At 44.3% G+C, this 22919-nt stretch overlaps 1 protein-coding gene across 1 annotated transcript in view; it reads right to left on the bottom strand.

The window, feature by feature from the left end:
* The window catches only part of LOC139422641 (ciliary neurotrophic factor receptor), a 341967-nt gene that overhangs the window by 27109 nt on the left and 291939 nt on the right, over positions 1–22919 (bottom strand). The window lies entirely within an intron of this gene.

Here is a 22919-nt window from a genome sequence, read left to right as displayed (position 1 = left end):
GTAATACCTTCCCTTAACACTGTGTTATAGTACAGTAGTACCTTCGCTTTAACACTGTGTTATAGTACAGTAGTACCTTCCCTTAACACTGTGTTATAGTGCAGTAGTACCTTCACTTTACCACTGCTAGAGAACAGTAATACCTTCACTTTACCACTACTAGAGAACAGTAGTACCTTCCCTTTAACACTGTGTTATAGTACAGTAGTACCTTCACTTTACCACTGCTAGAGAACAGTAATACCTTCACTTTACCACTACTAGAAAACAGTAGTACCTTCACTTTACCACTACTAGAGAACAGTAGTACCTTCACTTTACCACTACTAGAGAACAGTAGTACCTTCACTTTACCACTACTAGAGAACAGTAATACCTTCACTTTACCACTACTAGAGAACAGTAATACCTTCACTTTAACACTGTGTTATAGTACAGTAGTACCTTCCCTTTACCACTGTGTTATAGTACAGTAATACCTTCACTTTAACACTGTGTTATAGTACAGAAGTACCTTCACTTTACCACTGTGTTATAGTACAGTAATAACTTCACTTTACCACTGTGTTATAGTACAGTAGTACCTTCACTTTACCACTACTAGAGAACAGTAGTACATTCACTTTACCACTACTAGAGAACAGTAGTACCTTCACTTTACCACTACTAGAAAACAGTTATACCTTCACTTTACCACTACTAGAGAACAGTAGTACCTTCACTTTAACACTGTGTTATAGTACAGTAGTACCTTCACTTTACCACTGTGTTATAGTACAGTAATACCTTCACTTTACCACTGTGTTATAGTACAGTAATACCTTCACTTTAACATTGTGTTATAGTACAGTAATACCTTCACTTTAACATTACTAGAGAACAGTAGTACTTTCACTTTACCACTACTAGAGAACAGTAGTACCTTCATTTTAACACTACTAGAAAACAGTAGTACCTTCACTTTACCACTACTAGAGAACAGTAGTACCTTCACTTTAACACTGTGTTATAGTACAGTAGTACCTTCACTTTACCACTGTGTTATAGTACAGTAATAACTTCACTTTACCACTGTGTTATAGTACAGTAGTACCTTCACTTTACCACTACTAGAGAACAGTAGTACATTCACTTTATCACTACTAGAGAACAGTAGTACCTTCATTTTAACACTATTAGAAAATAGTAGTACCTTCACTTTACCACAACTAGAGAACAGTAGTACCTTCACTTTAACACTGTGTTATAGTACAGTAGTACCTTCCCTTTACCACTGTGTTATAGTACAGTAATACCTTCACTTTAACACTGTGTTATAGTACAGAAGTACCTTCACTTTACCACTGTGTTATAGTACAGTAATAACTTCACTTTACCACTGTGTTATAGTACAGTAGTACCTTCACTTTACCACTACTAGAGAACAGTAGTACATTCACTTTATCACTACTAGAGAACAGTAGTACCTTCATTTTAACACTATTAGAAAATAGTAGTACCTTCACTTTACCACTACTAGAGAACAGTAGTACCTTCACTTTAACACTGTGTTATAGTACAGTAGTACCTTCCTTTAACACTGTGTTATAGTACAGTAGTACCTTCACTTTACCACTACTAGAAAACAGTAATACCTTCACTTTACCACTACTAGAGAACAGTAGTACCTTCACTTTAACACTGTGTTATAGTACAGTAGTACCTTCACTTTACCACTGTGTTATAGTACAGTAATACCTTCACTTTACCACTGTGTTATAGTACAGTAATACCTTCACTTTAACATTGTGTTATAGTACAGTAATACCTTCACTTTAACATTACTAGAGAACAGTAGTACTTTCACTTTACCACTACTAGAGAACAGTAGTACCTTCATTTTAACACTACTAGAAAACAGTAGTACCTTCACTTTACCACTACTAGAGAACAGTAGTACCTTCACTTTAACACTGTGTTATAGTACAGTAGTACCTTCGCTTTAACACTGTGTTATAGTACAGTAGTACCTTCCCTTAACACTGTGTTATAGTACAGTAGTACCTTCACTTTACCACTACTAGAGAACAGTAATACCTTCCCTTTAACACTGTGTTATAGTACAGTAGTACCTTCACTTTACCACTGTGTTATAGTACAGTAGTACCTTCACTTTACCACTATAGAGAACAGTAGTGCCTTCACTTTACCACTACTAGAGAACAGTAGTACCTTCCCATTAACACTGTGTTATAGTACAGTAATACCTTCACTTTACCACTACTAGAGAACAGTAGTACCTTCACTTTACCACTACTAGAGAACAGTAGTACCTTCCCTTTAACACTGTGTTATAGTACAGTAGTACCTTCACTTTACCACTACTAGAGAACAGTAGTACCTTCACTTTACCACTACTAGAGAACAGTAGTACCTTCACTTTACCACTACTAGAGAACAGTAGTACCTTCACTTTACCACTACTAGAGAACAGTAGTACCTTCACTTTACCACTACTAGAGAACAGTAATACCTTCACTTTACCACTACTAGAGAACAGTAGTACCTTCACTTTACCACTACTAGAGAACAGTAGTACCTTCACTTTACCACTACTAGAGAACAGTAATACCTTCACTTTACCACTACTAGAGAACAGTAGTACCTTCACTTTCCACTACTAGAAAACAGTAGTACCTTCCCTTTAACACTGTGTTATAGTACAGTAGTACCTTCGCTTTACCACTGTGTTATAGTACAGTAGTACCTTCACTTTACCACTACTAGAGAACAGTAGTACCTTCACTTTACCACTACTAGAGAACAGTAGTACCTTCACCTTACCACTACTAGAAAACAGTAATACCTTCCCTTTAACACTGTGTTATAGTACAGTAATACCTTCACTTTACCACTACTAGAAAACAGTAATACCTTCACTTTACCAATTCTACAGAACAGTAATACCTTCACTTTACCACTATTAGAGAACAGTAGTACCTTCATTTTAACACTACTAGAAAACAGTAGTACCTTCATTTTAACACTGTGTTATAGTACAGTAGTACCTTCACTTTACCACTACTAGAGAACAGTAGTACCTTCATTTTAACACTACTAGAAAACAGTAGTACCTTCCCTTTAACACTGTGTTATAGTACAGTAGTACCTTCACTTTACCACTACTAGAAAACAGTAATACCTTCACTTTACCACTACTACAGAACAGTAATACCTTCACTTTACCACTACTAGAGAACAGTAGTACCTTCATTTTAACACTACTAGAAAACAGTAGTACCTTCACTTAGCCACTACCAGAGAACAGTAGTACCTTCACTTTACCACTACTAGAGAACAGTAGTACATTCACTTTATCACTACTAGAGAACAGTAGTACCTTCATTTTAACACTATTAGAAAATAGTAGTACCTTCACTTTACCACTACTAGAGAACAGTAGTACCTTCACTTTAACACTGTGTTATAGTACAGTAGTACCTTCACTTTACCACTACTAGAGAACAGTAGTACCTTCCCTTTAACACTGTGTTATAGTACAGTAATACCTTCACTTTACCACTACTAGAAAACAGTAATACCTTCACTTTACCACTACTACAGAACAGTAATACCTTCACTTTACCACTACTAGAGAACAGTAGTACCTTCATTTTAACACTACTAGAAAACAGTAGTACCTTCACTTAGCCACTACCAGAGAACAGTAGTACCTTCACTTTACCACAACTAGAAAACAGTAGTACTTTCACTTTACCACTACTAGAGAAAAGTAGTACCTTCATTTTAACACTACTAGAAAACAGTAGTACCTTCACTTTACCACTACTAGAGCACAGTAGTACCTTCACTTTAACACTGTGTTATAGTACAGTAGTACCTTCGCTTTAACACTGTGTTATAGTACAGTAGTACCTTCCCTTAACACTGTGTTATAGTACAGTAGTACCTTCACTTTACCACTGTGTTATACTACAGTAGTACCTTCACTTTACCACTACTAGAGAACAGTAGTACCTTCACTTTACCACTACTAGAGAACAGTAGTACCTTCACTTTACCACTACTAGAGAACAGTAGTACCTTCACTTTACCACTACTAGAGAACAGTAGTACCTTCACTTTACCACTACTAGAGAACAGTAATACCTTCACTTTACCACTGTGTTATAGTACAGTATTACCTTCACTTTACCACTACTAGAAAACAGTAGTACCTTCACTTTACCACTACTAGAGAACAGTAATACCTTCCCTTTAACACTGTGTTATAGTGCAGTAGTACCTTCACTTTACCACTGTGTTATAGTACAGTAGTACCTTCACTTTACCACTACTAGAGAACAGTAGTACCTTCACTTTACCACTACTAGAGAACAGTAGTACCTTCACTTTACCACTACTAGAGAACAGTAGTACCTTCACTTTACCACTACTAGAGAACAGTAATACCTTCACTTTACCACTACTAGAGAACAGTAGTACCTTCACTTTAACACTGTGTTATAGTGCAGTAGTACCTTCACTTTACCACTGTGTTATAGTACAGTAGTACCTTCACTTTACCACTACTAGAGAACAGTAATACCTTCCCTTTAACACTGTGTTATAGTACAGTAATACCTTCACTTTACCACTGTGTTATAGTACAGTAATACCTTCACTTTAACACTGTGTTATAGTACAGTAGTACCTTCCCTTTAACATTGTGTTATAGTACAGTAATACCTTCACTTTAACACTGTGTTATAGTACAGTAGTACCTTCACTTTACCACTACTAGAAAACAGTAGTACATTCACTTTATCACTACTAGAGAACAGTAGTACCTTCATTTTAACACTATTAGAAAACAGTAGTACCTTCACTTTACCACTACTAGAGAACAGTAGTACCTTCACTTTACCACTACTACAGAACAGTAATACCTTCACTTTACCACTACTAGAGAACAGTAGTACCTTCATTTTAACACTACTAGAAAACAGTAGTACCTTCACTTTACCACTACTAGAGAACAGTAGTACCTTCACTTTACCACTACTAGAGAACAGTAGTACCTTCACTTTACCACTACTAGAAAACAGTAATACCTTCACTTTATCACTACTAGAGAACAGTAGTACCTTCACTTTAACACTACTAGAGAACAGTAGTACCTTCACTTTAACACTGTGTTATAGTACAGTAATAACTTCACTTTACCACTGTGTTATAGTACAGCAATAACTTCACTTTAACACTGTGTTATAGTACAGTAATAACTTCACTTTACCACTGTGTTATAGTACAGTAGTACCTTCACTTTAACACTGTGTTATAGTATAGTAATAACTTCACTTTACCATTGTGTTATATTAAACCCCTGACTCAGACTGGCCTAAAACAGACCCCTGTTATTGAACCCCTGACTGAGACTGGCCTAAACCAGGCCAATGTTACTGAACCCCTGACTGAGACTGGCCTACCAGGCCCATGTTACTGAACCCCTGACTCAGACTGGCCTAAACCAGACCCATGTTACTGAACCCCTGAATGAGACTGGCCTATTGAACCCCTGACTCAGACTGGCCTAAACCAGACCCATGTTATTGAACCCCTGAATGAGACTGGCCTAAAACAGACGCATGCTATTGAACCCCAGAATGAGACTGGCCTATTGAACCCCGGACTCAGACTGGCTTAAACCAGACCCATGTTATTGAACCCCTGAATGAGACTGGCCTAAACCAGACCATGTTATTGAACCCCTGAATGAGACTGGCCTAAACCAGGCCCATGTTACTGAACCCCTGAATGAGACTGGCCTATTGAACCCCTGACTGAGACTGGCCTAAACCAGTCCCCTGTTACTGAACCCCTGACTCAGACTGGCCTAAACCAGGCCCCTGTTACTGAACCCCTGACTCAGACTGGCCTAAACCAGGCCCCTGTTACTGAACCCCTGACTCAGACTGGCCTAAACCAGGCCCCTGTTACTGAACCCCTGACTCAGACTGGCCTAAACCAGGCCCATGTTACTGAACCCCTGACTCAGACTGGCCTAAACCAGGCCCCTGTTATTGAACCCGTGACTGAGACTGGCCTAAAACAGACCCATGTTACTGAACCCCTGACTCAGACTGGCCTATTGAACCCCTGACTGAGACTGGCCTAAACCAGACCATGTTATTGAACCCCTGACTGAGACTGGCCTAAACCAGACCATGTTATTGAACCCCTGACTGAGTCTGGCAGCCTGTCGAAGTGACAGGAAGAACTGGCCTCAGCACCTGATCAAGCATCGCTTGATTCTACCTCTTTCCTCTCTCCTCATTCTTTAACTCTTTCTCTCCTCTCCCTCCAGACATAATTCAGCTTCTGGTGATGTCTGATTGCCCAACAATCTACCCCCTCATCCCCTCCTCCATCTCATGACCTCATCTACAGCTACTGTTATTGTCATATTGTCATTATCTGACAATAAAGCTTGGTAGCTGTATTATACTGGGCACATAATATGTGAGATACATGGGTTAACTTAAAATATTAGCACTGCAACACTCACAACAAGCAGCAGTATCTGGGACTTAGCAGTCTCCCTCTTCAAGTCACCCTTCTGAGACTGCCTGTTGAGAACAAGAACCTCCCAACCACACAGCACCCCCAACCACACAGCACCTCCCAACCACACAGCACCTCCCAACCACACAGCCACACAGCACCTCCCAACCACACAGCACCTCCCAACCACACAGCACCTCCCAACCACACAGCACCTCCCAACCACACAGCCACACAGCACCTCCCAACCATACAACCACACAGCACCTCCCAACCACACAACCACACAGCCACACAGCACCTCCCAACCACACAGCAGCTCCCAACCACACAGCCACACAGCAGCTCCCAACCACACAGACACACAGCACCTCCCAACCACCTTTCAGCTCCCAACCACACAGCCACACAGCACCTCCCAACCACACAGCACCTCCCAACCACACAGCCACACAGCAGCTCCCAACCACACAGCAGCTCCCAACCACACAGCCACACAGCACCTCCCAACCACACAGCAGCTCCCAACCACACAGCACCTCCCAACCACACAGAAGCTCCCAACCACACAGCACCTCTCAACCACACAGCAACTCGCAACCACACAGCATTTCCCAAACACACAGCACCTCCCAACCACACAGCAGCTCCCAACCACACAGCACCTCCCAACCACACAGCACCTCCCAACCACACAGCAGCTCCCAACCACACAGCAGCTGCCAACCACACAGCACCTCCCAACCACACAGCACCTCCCAACCACACAGCACCTCTCAACCACACAGCACCTCCCAACCACACATCACCTTCCAACCACACAGCAGCTCCCAACCACACAGTCACACAGCACCTCCCAACCACACAGCACCTCCCAGCCACACAGCACCTCCCAACCACACAGCAACACAGCACCTCCCAACCACACAACCACACAGCACCTCCCAACGACACAACCACACAGCCACACAGCACCTCCCAACCACACAGCCACACAGCAGCTCCCAACCACACAGCCACACAGCAGCTCCCAACCACACAGCCACACAGCACCTCCCAACCACCTATCACCTCCCAACCACACAGCCACACAGCACCTCCCAACCACACAGCACCTCCCAACCACACAGCCACACAGCAGCTCCCAACCACACAGCAGCTCCCAACCACACAGCACCTCCCAACCACACATTACCTCCCAACCACACAGCACCTCCCAACCACACAGCAGCTCCCAACCACACAGCAGCTCCCAACCACACAGCCACACAGCACCTCCCAACCACACAGCACCTCTCAACCACACAGCAACTTGCAAACACATAGCATTTCCCAACCACACAGCAGCTCCCAACCACACAGCACCTCTCAACCACACAGCCACACAGCACCTCCCAACCACACAGCACCTCTCAACCACACAGCACCTCCCAACCACACAGCACCTCCCAACCACACAGCACCTTCCAACCACACAGCAGCTCCCAACCACACAGCCACACAGCACCTCCCAACCACACAGCACCTCCCAGCCACACAGCACCTCCCAACCACACAGCACCTCCCAACCACACAGCACCTCTTAACCACACAGCACCTCCCAACCACACAGCACCTCCCAACCACACAGCACCTTCCAACCACACAGCAGCTCCCAACCACACAGCCACACAGCACCTCCCAACCACACAGCACCTCCCAGCCACACAGCACCTCCCAACCACACAGCCACACAGCACCTCCCAACCACACAACCACACAGCACCTCCCAACCACACAACCACACAGCCACACAGCAGCTCCCAACCACACAGCCACACAGCACCTCCCAACCACCTATCAGCTCCCAACCACACAGCCCCACAGCACCTCCCAACCACACAGCACCTCCCAACCATACAGCACCTCCCAACCACACAGCCACACAGCAGCTCCCAACCACACAGCCACACAGCACCTCCCAACCACACAGCACCTCCCAACCACACAGCCACACAGCACCTCCCAACCACACAGCACCTCCCAACCACACAGCACCCACCTCTCTATTCCACACACAATAATTCAGTATTTCAGTCTGATTGCCATGTGAGAGTACACAAAAGAATCTGTGAAAATAAATGTATCACAACAATTTAAAGTTGATGTAATATAATATTGTCAGGTTGGACTTCACAGCTGTTTCACAAGGTGTTCAATATTGTAAGTTGTAAGGTGTCCTTTGATTGTATTTGTTTCCTCATTATTCAATGTTGTATCCTAGGACCTACAATAGATACATATATATTCAACCACAAGGGGGTACTAACGAGCTATGGGAGATTCATCCTAATAGAGGACAAGTGAAATATTATTTCAGTGTAGATAAGGGAAGGGCAAGTTAAAATATAAACATGACAACCAGATCAGCCAGTGTACGAATCAAACGGATTTGCATATGAATGGAGTGGAAATTAGCTGACGTTGTGATCTGTAAGGTAAGTAACTTTAATGTGTCATGCAGATTACACTTTTTTCTTTGACATTTAGGAAACGTTGCAATGTTTACGACATGGATTTCATGTGGTAATGTTAACAACGTACCCAAAAGTCTCAGAAATCAGTCTTGTTTGCATAGCGATGATGGAAAATACATAATTTAGGCTGTAATGATCTCCAAAAGTCTAATCTGTAGGTCATCACATTGTTGATATAGCAACGGACGCTAATAATTTATCGAATCCCATTGTGATGTAGAGTGGGACCTATTTGGCCGGGGGACATTATTTGGCATGACAGGCCCTATGGTTATAGGGTGCATGACAGGCCCTATGGTTATAGGGTGCATTACAGGCCCTATGGTTATAGGGTGCATGACAGGCCCTATGGTAATAGAGTGCATGACAGGCCCTATGGTTATAGGGTGCATTACAGGCCCTATGGTTATAGGGTGCATTAACAGGCCCTATGGTAATAGAGTGCATGACAGGCCCTATGGTTATAGGGTGCATTACAGGCCCTATGGTTATAGGGTGCATTACAGGCCCTATGGTTATAGGGTGCATTACAGTCCCTATGGTTATAGGATGCATTACAGGCCCCATGGTTATAGGGTGCATTACAGGCCCTATGGTAATAGGGTGCATTAACAGGCCCTATGGTTATAGGGTGCATGACAGGCCCTATGGTTATAGGGTGCATGACAGGCCCTATGGTTATAGGGTGCATGGCAGGCCCTATGGTTATAGGGTGCATGACAGGTATTACGGAAGCCACTCTATGTAAACAAATTATTTCTGTTTTAAATGTTTTATAAATGGGCAAAAATGTCTAAAAACCTGCTTTGTCATTATGAGGTAATGTGATGTCATGATGGGGTATTGTGATGTCATTATGGGGTAATGTGTGTAGATTGATGAACATAAAATGTATTCAATACATTTTAGAATAAGGCTGGAACTAAACAAAATGTGGAAAAAGTCAAGGGGTCTGAATACTTTCGCAAGGCACTGTATATACATGTGCAACGAGAGGCAAAAATACGTGTAGATCATTACTCCACAGACAGAGATGCACACAACGCTCTTCCTCGCCTCCATTAGGCAGATCGGACCATAACTCTATCCTCCTGATTCCTGCTCAAACAGGAAGTACCAGTGACACGCTCAATACAGAAGTGGTCAGGTGAAGCGGATGTTAAGCTACAGAACAGACTGAAAATTGTGACGGGATTCATCTGATGTTATTGTATTACCATACCAGCCACCGGCTTCATTACTAAGTGCATCGACGATGTTGTCCGTACATTGACTGTACGTACATATCCCAACCAGAACCCATGGATTACAGGCAACATCCTCATTGAGCTTAAGGCTAGAGTGGGATACTAATCAGGACGCTTATAAGAAATCCCGATACGCCCTCCGAGGAACAATCAAACAAGCAAAGCATCAATACAGGACTAAGATCAAATCCTACTATACCGACGCTGACACTCGTTGGATGTAGCACGGCTTGAAAACTAGCATGGATTACAAAGGGAAACCCAGCCGCAAGCTGTCCATTGACACGAGCCAACCAGAGGAGCTAAATACTTTCTATGCCCACTTCGAAGCAAATAATACTGAACCATGCATGAGAGCACCAGCTATTCTGGACGATTGTGTGATCACTCTCTCTGTAGCAGATATGAGTTAAACCTTTAAACAGGTTAACATTCACAAGGGCGCAGGCCCAGACGGATTGCCAGGATGCGTACTCAGAGCATGCACTGACCAGCTAGAAAGTCTCTTGACTGACATTGTCAACCTCTCTCTGATCCAGTTTGTAATACCTATATGTTTCAAGCAGACCACCATAGTCCCTGTGCACAAGAATGCCAAGGTAACGTGTCAAAATGACTATTAGCACTCACATATGTAGCCATGAAATGCTTTGAAAGGCTGGTTAATGGCTCACATTAACACCATCATCCCAGACACGCTAGACCCACTTCAATTTGCATACCTCCCCAACAAATCCACAGACGACACAATCTCTATTGCACTCTACGCTGCCCGTTCCCGCCTGGACAGCGGGAATGCTATTCATTGACTACAGCTCAAAGTTCAACGGCATAGTGCCCTCAAAGCTAATCACTAAGCTAAAGACCCTGGGATTACACCATTCCCTCTGCAAATGGATCCTGAACTTTCTGTCTGGCCACCCCCAGGTGGTAAGGGTAGGCAACAACACATTCCCACGCTAACCCTTGACATGGGGGCCAATCTGGGGTGCATGCTTAGTCCCCTCCTGTACTCCCTGTTTGCCAATGACTGCATGGCCGCTCATGACTCCAACACCATCATTACGTTTGACGATATGATGGTGGTAGGCCTGACCACTGACAACGATGAGACAGCCTTCACAGAGGAGGTCAGAGACAACCTCTCCCTCAATGTGAGCAAGACAAAGTAGGTGATCGTGGACTACAGGAAACAGAGGGACAAACAGGCCCCCATTAACATTGACAGGGCTGCAGTGGAGCGGGTCGAGAGCTTCAAGTTCCTCGGTGTCCACATCATCAATTCAACCTTTATTTAACTAGGAAAGTAATTTAAGAACAAATTCTTATTTACAATGACGGCCTACCTCTGCTAAACCCTAACCCGGACGACACTGGGCCAATAGTACGCCGCCGGCTGCTTCACCGATTTGTATGGCAACTGCTTGGCATCAGTCATCAAGGAGCAACAGAGGTTAGTATGTCACTATACCAGGTGGTGTCAGAGGAAGGAGCAACAGAGGTTAGTACGTCACTATACCAGGTGGTGTCAAAGGAAGGCCCAACCTTTTTTCAAAGACTCCAGCCACCCAAGTCATAGACTGTTCTCTCTGCTACCGCACGGCAAGCGGTACCAGAACACCAAGTCATAGACTGTTCTCTCTGCTACCGCACGGCAAGCGGTACCAGAACACCAAGTCATAGACTGTTCTCTCTGCTACCGCACGGCAAGCGGTACCAGAACACCAAGTCATAGACTGTTCTGTCTGCTACCGCACGGCAAGCGGTACCAGAACACCAAGTCATAGACTGTTCTCTCTGCTACTGCACGGCAAGCGGTACCAGAACACCAAGTCATAGACTGTTCTCTCTGCTACCGCACGGCAAGCGGTACCAGAAGTCTCTGGAACAGCTTCTACCCCCAAGCCATAAGCCTGCTGATCATATCATGAAATGGCTACCCAGACTGTTTACATTGTCTCCAATTATTTTTTGTCTTCAATTATATTTTTTTTCCATTGAGTGCACTGGTTCTCCACACTGGACTCTACACCCCCCACCCCCCCCCCCCCCCACACACACATATACTTCACTGACACTCCAACAAACACACACACACACACACACACATACACACACACACACTTACACTGCTGTTACTGTTTGTTATCTATCTTGATTGACTAGTCACTTTACCCCTACCTATACGTATATATTACCTCAATTACCTCGACTACCTTGTACCCCTGCACATTGACTCTGTGCTGGTACTCCTATATAGCCTTTAAGGGTAAGGGCTGGTAAGCATTTCACGGTAAAGTCTACACCGGATGTACTTGGCAAATGTGATAAATACAATTAGATTCAGTTTATTTTGTTTTTCTTGTGGGGACCAAACAATTAATTCCAATTCAAAATCCTATTTTCCCTAACCCCTAAACCTACCTCAACCTAACCCTAACCTTAACCCTAACCCCTAAACCTACCTCAACCTAACCCTAACCTTAACCTTAACCCTAACCTTAACCTTAACCCTAACCCCTAAACCTACCTCAACCTAACCCTAACCTTAACCCTAACCCCTAACCCTAACCCTAACCCTAACCCTAACCCTAACCCTAACCCCTAAACCTACCTCAACCTAACCCTAACCTTAACCTTAACCCTAACCCTAACCTTTAACCTAACCCTAACCTTTAACCCTAACACTAACTTTAACCCTAACCCTAACTTTAACCCTAACTTTAACCCTAACCCTAACCTTTAACCCTAAACCTAACTTTAACCCTAACCTTTAACCCTAACCCTAACTTTAACCCTAACCCTAACTTTAACCCTAACCTTTAACCCTAACTGTAACCTTAACCTTTAACCCTAACCCTAACCTTTAACCCTAACACTAACTTTAACCCTAACCTTTAACCCTAACCCTAACCTTTAACCCTAACCCTAACTTTAACCCTAACCCTAACTTTAACCCTAACCTTTAACCCTAACTGTAACCTTAACCTTTAACCCTAACCCTAACCTTTAACCCTAACACTAACTTTAACCCTAACCCTAACTTTAACCCTAACTTTAACCTTAACCCTAACCTTTAACCCTAACCCTAACTTTAACCCTAACCTTTAACCCTAACCCTAACTTTAACCCTAACCCTAACTTTAACCCTAACCCCAACCTTTAACCCTAACCCTAACTTTAACCCTAACCCTAACTTTCCCCCAACCCTAACTTTAACCCTAACTTTAACCACAACCCTAACTTTAACCCCAACCCTAACTTTAACCCCAACCCTAACTTTAACCCTAACCCTAACTTTAACCCTAACTTAAACCCAACCCTAACCCTAACTTTAACCCTAACCCTAACTTCAACCCTAACCTTTAACCCTAACCCCAACTTTAACCCTAACCCTAACTTTAACCCTAACCCTAACCTCAACCATAACCTTTAACCCTAACCCTAACCCTAACTTCAACCCTAACCTTCAATCCTAACCTTTAACCCTAACCCTAACCCTAACTTCAACCCTAACCTTTAACCCTAACCCTGACTTTAACCCTAACCCTAACCCTAACCTTTAACCCTATATTTAACCCTAACCCTAACCTTTAACCCTATCTTTAACCCTAACCCTAACTTTAACCCAGTCCCCACATGGACAAAGGCTATTTAGGGCTTAGGGGTTAGGTTTAGGTTTACAGTTAGCGTTAAAGTTGAGGGTTAGGTTTAGGGTTAAATGTCCACATTTCCCTTGCTTTACTATCCTTGTGAGGACTTTAATCTGAAATTAGTACTCTCTCTTGCCCTGGCAGCAGCAGCAGTGTTTGTGTTGAGACCGTCTGTCCAGGATGCGGCCATGGGTCCTTTGGGATAGTCTAGCTAGCTGCAGGATAATGATGATCAGAGTGATAACCAGGATAACCCTGATCCAACCCTGCTCCAACACTACACCAACCCTACTCCGACCTTGATCCAACCCTGATCCAACACTACACCAACCCTACTCCGACCTTGATCCAACCCTAATCCAACACTACACCAACCCTACTCCGACCCTAATCCAACACTACACCAACCCTACTCCGACCTTGATCCAACCCTAATCCAACACTACACCAACCCTACTCCGACCCTAATCCAATACTACACCAACCCTACTCCGACCCTAATCCAACACTACTCCAACCCTACTCCGACCCTGATCCAACACTACTCCAACACTACTCCAACCCTACTCCGACCCTGATCCAACACTACTCCAACCCTACTCCAACCCTGATCCAACCCTGATCCAACCCCGCTTTACTGATTACAGGACAGCCATTGCACTAATGCCTGTGTGTGTGTGTGTGTGTGTGTGTGTGTGTGTGTGTGTGTGTGTGTGTGTTTATATCTGTGTGTATGTGTCTGAAAGAGAGAGAATGAAAAGGTGGGAGTGAATGAGTGAGATAGCGGGAGAGGCAAAAGACAAAGACATGTTCAAATGTTTTGTTTGTGTGTGTTTAGTTAGCAGAGCATAGGGGCTGGGAGGGAGGTAGGGAGGGATGCTGAACAGAGAGCTTCCCTCTCCTCTCCTCACCATGCTAATGTTACTGCATTACAGAACGCTATTGATTAATCTAAGTGCTGGTTGGTGGATGAGAGTGACTTCTGGCACAAACACAAAAAACATTAAATAAAGAGGGAGTGAAGGGGGAAGGGAGGGGCAGAGAGAGAGAGAGAGAGAGAGAGAGAGAGAGGGAGGGAGAGAGAGAGAGAGAGAGAGAGAGAGAGAGAGAGAGAGAGAGAGAGAGAGAGAGAGAGAGAGAGGGAGAGGGAGAGGGAGAGGGAGAGGGAGAGGGAGAGGGAGAGAGAGAGAGGGAGAGAGAGAGAGAGAGAGAGAGAGAGAGAGAGAGAGATGGTGAGATGGTGGGAAGCAGGAAGAGGAAAAGACAAAAACGTAATGTTGGCTGAGGGGATGCAGATTAAAGAAATGTGTGTTTCTCGCCTCTCGCTCTTTCCCTCTCCCTCCCTCTCCCTCTCCCTCTCCCCCCTCTCCCCCCCTCTCTCCCCCCCTCTCTCTATCTCTCTCTCCCTCTCTCTCTCTCTCTCTCCCTCTCTCTCTCCCTATCTCTCTCTCTCTCTCTCTCTTTTTATTTTACATTTCATTAAACTCGGTAGGACAGATTATTTTACCTTGTCAGCTCGGGTATTCGATCTTGCAACCTTTCAGTTACTAGTCCAAAGTTCTATCCACTAGGCTACCTGCTGCCCTAGCCACACTACTATATGAGACACACTACTGTACGAGCCATACTGACCACTCTACTGTACTAGCCACACTGCTATACCAGCCACACTAGCCACACCAGTCACACTAGCCACTCTACTATACTAGCCACACTACTACACTAGCCACACCAGTCACACTAGCCACTCTACTATACTAGCCACACTACTACACTAGCCACACCAGTCACACTAGCCACACTACTACACTAGCCACACCAGTCACACTAGCCACTCTACTATACTAGCACACTAGTCCCACTAGCCACACTACTACACTAGCCACACCAGTCACACTAGCCACTCTACTATACTAGCACACTACTACACTAGCCACACCAGTCACACTAGCCACTCTACTATACTAGCACACCAGTCCCACTAGCCACACTACTACACTAGCCACACCAGTCACACTAGCCACACTACTACACTAGCCACACCAGTCACACTAGCCACACTACTACACTAGCCACACCAGTCACACTAGCCACTCTACTATACTAGCACACTAGTCCCACTAGCCACACTACTACACTAGCCAAAACCAGTCACACTAGCCACTATACTATACTAGCACACTACTACACTAGCCACACCAGTCACACTAGCCACTCTACTATACTAGCACACCAGTCACACTAGCCACTCTACTATACTAGCACACCAGTCACACTAGCCACTCTACTATACTAGCACACCAGTCACACTAGCCACTCTACTATACTAGCACACCAGTCACACTAGCCACTCTACTATACTAGCACACCAGTCACACTAGCCACTCTACTATACTAGCACACCAGTCACACTAGCCACTCTACTATACTAGCCACACCAGTCACACTAGCCACTCTACTATACTAGCACACTACTACACTAGCCACACCAGTCACAATACTATACTAGTCACACTATCAGTGGTGCTCTGATCAGTGGGGATCTGGTCAGTGGTGATCTGGTCAGTGGTGATCTGGTCAGTGGTGATCTGGTCAGTGGTGATCTGGTCAGTGGTGCTCTGGTCAGTGGGGATCTGGTCAGTGGTGCTCTGGTCAGTGGTGATCTGGTCAGTGGTGATCTGGTCAGTGGTGATCTGGTCAGTGGTGCTCTGGTCAGTGGTGATCTGGTCAGTGGTGCTCTGGTCAGTGGTGCTCTGGTCAGTGGTGCTCTGGTCAGTGGTGATCTGGTCAGTGGTGATCTGGTCAGTGGTGATCTGGTCAGTGGTGCTCTGGTCAGTGGTGATCTGGTCAGTGGCAAGACCCTGCACCCGGCCCAACAAGATTTTCCAATGGCGGGAAGGACCAAGCCCCGCCCGACACCCAGCATGGAATCGTGCTACCCATAACCACTAGGACCAACACAGAAACCAAAACATACAATAATCCCATCCCCAACCCTCACCCTTGATTGGAGGATCTCAAACATTTCAACTGTATGTTTGTGTATATAATTATTCTAGCAATCATTAATTCCACCCTTCAAACAGCCACAGTTCAACCCATATTTCCCAATAAATCCTAATTCTATCATTTCCTCTCCCAATACATCCCTTCATTCTCCCATGGTGTTTCGTTAGGGACTTAAACCTCCATCTGCAACATTTCTGACCAAATCGCACCAAAAAATAAACAAGACCACAATGATATTATCTATTGACTGACTGGTCCTTCAAATCCCCCAGAAATACAGTTTGCAGGTCCAACCGCTCAGTGATATTATGGCATAACAACCATTCCTGGACCAGACTCCAAAAACAAGCCACTGATGGACAGAACCAAGAGAGATGCTTTGTCCTATATCAAACTTTGATTTGAAATAGATTCTGTTTCAGAGTGGCAGTCTGCACATGGCTGCCTGATCTATAGATTCTGTTTCAGAGTGGCAGTCTGCACATGGCTGCCTGATCTATAGATTCTGTTTCAGAGTGGCAGTCTGCACATGGCTGACTGATCTATAGATTCTGTTTCAGAGTGGCAGTCTGCACATGGCTGCCTGATCTATAGATTCTGTTTAAGAGTAGCAGTCTGCACATGGCTGCCTGATCTATAGATTCTGTTTCAGAGTAGCAGTCTGCACATGGCTGACTGATCTATAGATTCTGTTTAAGAGTAGCAGTCTGCACATGGCTGACTGATCTATTGATTATGTTTCAGAGTGGCAGTCTGCGCAAGGCTGACTGATCTATTGATTCTGTTTCAGAGTGGCAGTCTGCACAAGGCTGACTAATCTATAGATTCTGTTTCAGAGTGGCAGTCTGCACAAGGCTGACTGATCTATAGATTCTGTTTCAGAGTGGCAGTCTGCACATGGCTGACTGATCTATAGATTCTGCTTCAGAGTGGCAGTCTGCACAAGACTGACTGATCTATTGATTCTGTTTCAGAGTGGCAGTCTGCACAAGGCTGACTGATCTATAGATTCTGTTTCAGAGTGGCAGTCTGCACATGGCTGACTGATCTATAGATTCTGCTTCAGAGTGGCAGTCTGCACAAGGCTGACTGATCTATAGATTATGTTTCAGAGTGGCAGTCTGCACAAGGCTGACTGATCTATTGATTCTGTTTCAGAGTGGCAGTCTGCACAAGGCTGACTGTTCAATGCTCCATATACTGAGCATTGTTTTTGTAGCGATAATTCTATATACTAGCTTAAATTGAAAATAACTGATTGATGCATCAATTGTTGTTTTGCACATGTATATCAGTTCATAAACCCCGATTCCATGGTATTGGGACATCTGAAATCTGTTTCCAACTATCTTGAATTTGATGCGGCATAGTTATCAACCCTCTTGACCGTAAGTGAAACTGATACATTTCACGATTTATGTTGTTAATTTTAAGCCATTTGTGATTTTAATTCCTTTCTCTTTTGAGTAATTGCTTCTTCAATGTTTGTGGCAGAGCTCTGACGAGTTGGTTGTAATTTGGTATTCAGAGGTTTAGCCATATTATTTGCTCTAATATAGATTCTGCCTCTTCTGGAGGATAACATTGCAATTGTATCCAACTCTGTATAGCTACATATAAAAATAAAGAAACTTTAAACAGGTTGTTAATCCACTGGAAAGGGATCGCTTTCATCTGACAAACAGCAAAGACTTTAAACATTGGCTGTATCTCTCGTATTAGCCTACAGGAAAACTAGTTTGGATTTAGATAAAGTTTCAGAACAATACAATATTGAAGAGAGAGGTTTAATGCATTGATATTTAATAGTTGTAGCCCTCCAAACTCATATTCATTGCATAAATATACCCGTTTAACTTGATCTGGTTTGCCATTCTGGTGAGAGAGCTGGATCCTGAGCTTCCTGACGGGCGTCCTGGTGAGACTGGTGAGGAAAACTGGCCAGAACTTCCCTCCGCTTGATAAGAGACGGATGACCTCCGATCGCGATTTGCTATAAACGGGACTCTCAAATCTGCAAGATTCTCTGTCCTTGACAAGATACCCCTTCTGTATTTCAACTCGATGGATTATCCATTCACCAAGCGTACAGGACATCAGATTCAGGGACATCCAGAGGGGGAGGGGGATGTCTTCTCCATTAATTCTCTGGCTGACTCTTTTCTCTGTATACATCAATGATGTCGCTCTTGCTGTTGGTGATTCTCTAATCCACCTCTACGCAGGCGACACCATTCTGTATAATTCTGGCCCTTTGGACACTGTTTTTTAACAAACCTCCAGACGAGCCTCAATGCCATACAACACTCCTTCCATGGCCTCCAACTGCTCTTAAATGCAAGTAAAACTAAATGCATGCTCTTCAACCTGCCTGCACCCACCCGCCCGTCTAGCATCACTACTCTTGACGTTTCTGTTTTAGAATATGTGGACAACTACAAATACTTAGGTGTCTGGTTAGACTGTAAACTCTCCTTCTGGACTCCCATTAAACATCTCCAATCCAAAATGAATTCTGGAATCGGCTACTTACTTCTGAACAAAGCATCCTTCACTAATGCTGCCAAACATATTCTCGTAAAACTGACTATCCTACCAATCCTTGACTTCGGCGATGCCATTTACAAAATAGCTTCCAATGCTCTACTCAGCAAACTGAAACCCACTGGCTCCAGGTCATCTATAAGTCTTTGCTAGGTAAAGCCCCACCTTATCTCAGATCACTGGTCACCATAGCAGCACCCACCCGTAGCACGCGCTCCAGCAGGTAGATTTCACTGGTCATCCCCAAAGCCAACTCCTCCTTTGGCCGCCTTTCCTTCCAGTTCTCTGCTGCCAATGACTGGAAGGAACTTCAAAATTCTCTGAATCTGGAGACTCTTACCTCCCTCACTAGCTTTAAGCACCAGCTGTCAGAGCAGCTTACCGTTCGCTGCAGCTGTACATAGCCCATCTGTAAATAGCCCACCCAACTACCTCACCCCAGTATCTCTACCTGCACATGAATCTTCTGCACTTCTATCACTCCAGTGTTAAATTGCTAAATTGTAAATATTTTGCCACTATGGCCTACATATTGCCTTACATCCCTAATCTTACTACATTTGCATGCATTATATATACATTTTTATATTAATTAATTAGTGTTAATGTCTGTATGTTTGTTTACTCCATGTGTAACTCTGTGTTGTTGTTTGTGTCACACTGCCTTTGCTTTATCTTGGCCAGGTCGCAGTTGTAAATGAGAACTTCTTCCCAACTGGCCTACCTGGTTAAATAAAGGTGAAATAAAATAAATACATTTTTTTTTTATCCCAGACTCTCTCATATGTGCACATCACCCAGATCAACAGACGAAGCAATCTCTATTGCACTCCACACTGCCCTTTCCCACCTGGACAAAAGGAACACCTATGTGAGAAGCTGTTCATCGGCGACAGCTCAGCGTTCAACAGCATAGTGCTTTTCAAGCTCCTCCCTCTGCAACTGGATCCTGGACTGCCTTATGTGCCGCCCCCAGTTAGTGAGAGTAGGTAACAACACCTCCGCCACCTTGACCATCAACACGTGGGCCCCATAAGGGTGTGTGCTTAGTGCCCTCTTGTACTCCCTGTTCACCCACAACTGTGTGGCCAGGCACTACTTCAACACCATCATCAAGTTTGCTGACGACATGATGGTGATAGGCCTGATCACCAACAGCCTACATGGAGGAGGTCAGACTACTGGCATTGTTGTGACAGGACAACAACCTCTCAACAACCAGGGAGCTGATCGTGGACCACGGGAAAAAGGGGGGGGTGGGGGGTGGGCTGTTTACATGTATATATTACCATTAATATCTTTCTATTATCCTGATAATGGTCACTATTACTGCTGTTTACATGTATATATTACCATTAATATATATATATCTATTATCCTGATAATGGTCACTATTACTGCTGTTTATATGTATGTACACAGTGAAAACACTGCAGGCTTCTTTCAAAGCTCTTTCAAACTTTTAAAATTTAAAACATATTTTAAAGTTTAAAACATAGAGATCGGCCCGTAAATGGAGGCAGCTGTAATCTGAATCCTGTGAGGGAGAAAGACAGTCAACTGACAGACCTGTTAGGGAATGCTTGGCGAGTTAGCTGGTTAGCTAGTCGAACTACAAACATAGCTAGCTACCTTGAACGGCAATAACAGAAACACCTAATTGGTAAAACATGTGGACTCCTGTAGAAACCTGAGAAAAGCATGAAGCCGAATGTATCAAAGACAGTGCCAATAGCATGGCGGAGATAAGGAGTCTAGGTATATAGACGGGAAAAAATATGGACGAAATGAAGCTGAGGATTGAAAAAGGAATGAATAGTGAAGTTGACAGTTTATGTGCATCTTTGGAGAAAGCCATCCAGGACAATCACACAGCTTTGGAGAAAGCCATCCAGGACAATCACACAGCTTTGGAGAAAGCCATCAAGGACAATCACACAGCTTTGGAGAAAGCCATCCAGGACAATCACACAGCTTTGGAGAAAGCCATCCAGGACAACCACACAGCTTTGGAGAAAGCCATCCAGGACAATCACACAGCTTTGGAGAAAGCCATCCAGGACAATCACACAGCTTTGGAGAAAGCCATCCAGGACAATCACACAGCTTTGGAGAAAGCCATCCAGGACAATCACACAATGCTCCAACCGGAAAAAATAGCAAGCAGCTATGCCATCACATAGCCGTTGAAGTTGTACATCTGGAGACCGCCATAGAATCCCTAGAATCTGTGAGAACAGGTATTGCCTAAACAATATAGTTTGACCTAGATGTGTCTGTCATAGTGGCAGGACTGCCAGCTGATGAAAATGAGGAACTAATCTCCAAAGTGAACCAACTGATATCAGCAGGCCTGCAAAACAAAGGTGGTTGTCGCTGAGAGAATGAGGGAGAGAGGTAAAGGTCCCAGGGTTGTGAAAATGGAGAAAGTGGCTCTGTTACGTAGGAAACAAAATCTACGAGGCCATCCTGATTTTTTAGCAAAGTCTCCCTTCGATCAGCCAAGTCCCACACCGATCGCCTTTAAACTTGTACTTCAAGACGTTGCTGAGGGAAATACCAGAAGGAATGCACTACTTCGTCAGAGGAAGAGGACGGGTCATGAAACCAGATCAACCAGAGGGACAACATGGACAAGGACATGAGGTGGACAGACCTACTACATACTGAGGGGCTTCCCATCCCGTACCGCACTCCATTTCAATAGTACTTTGGAATGTTAACGAGTAGACTACCTTGAACCATAAATTACGAACAACAATATTACAATCCTTATGCCCATACAATGAAACACAGTTGTGTCGGCAATAAACTATTGATCAAAATCAAATCAAAATCAAATCAAATTTATTTATATAGCCCTTCGTACATCAGCTGATATCTCAAAGTGCTGTACAGAAACCCAGCCTAAAACCCCAAACAGCAAGCAATGCAGGTGTAGAAGCACGGTGGCTAGGAAAAACTCCCTAGAAAGGCCAAAACCTAGGAAGAAACCTAGAGAGGAACCAGGCTATGTGGGGTGGCCAGTCCTCTTCTGGCTGTGCCGGGTGGAGATTATAACAAAACATGGTCAAGATGTTCAAATGTTCATAAATGACCAGCATGGTCGAATAATAATAAGGCAGAATAGTTGAAACTGGAGCAGCAGCACAGTCAGGTGGACTGGGGACAGCAAGGAGTCATCATGTCAGGTAGTCCTGGGGCATGGTCTTAGGGCTCAGGTCCTCCGAGAGAGAGAAAGAGAGAAGGAGAGAATTAGAGAACGCACACTTAGATTCACACAGGACACCGAATAGGACAGGAGAAGTACTCCAGATATAACAAACTGACCCTAGCCCCCCGACACAAACTACTGCAGCGTAAATACTGGAGGCTGAGACAGGAGGGGTCAGGAGACACTCTGGCCC

The sequence above is a fragment of the Oncorhynchus clarkii genome, chromosome 12 (genome assembly GCF_045791955.1).
Source record: "Oncorhynchus clarkii lewisi isolate Uvic-CL-2024 chromosome 12, UVic_Ocla_1.0, whole genome shotgun sequence".
In the NCBI taxonomy this organism is placed as follows: domain Eukaryota; kingdom Metazoa; phylum Chordata; class Actinopteri; order Salmoniformes; family Salmonidae; genus Oncorhynchus; species Oncorhynchus clarkii.
This window is presented reverse-complemented; position numbering and strand designations above follow the sequence as displayed.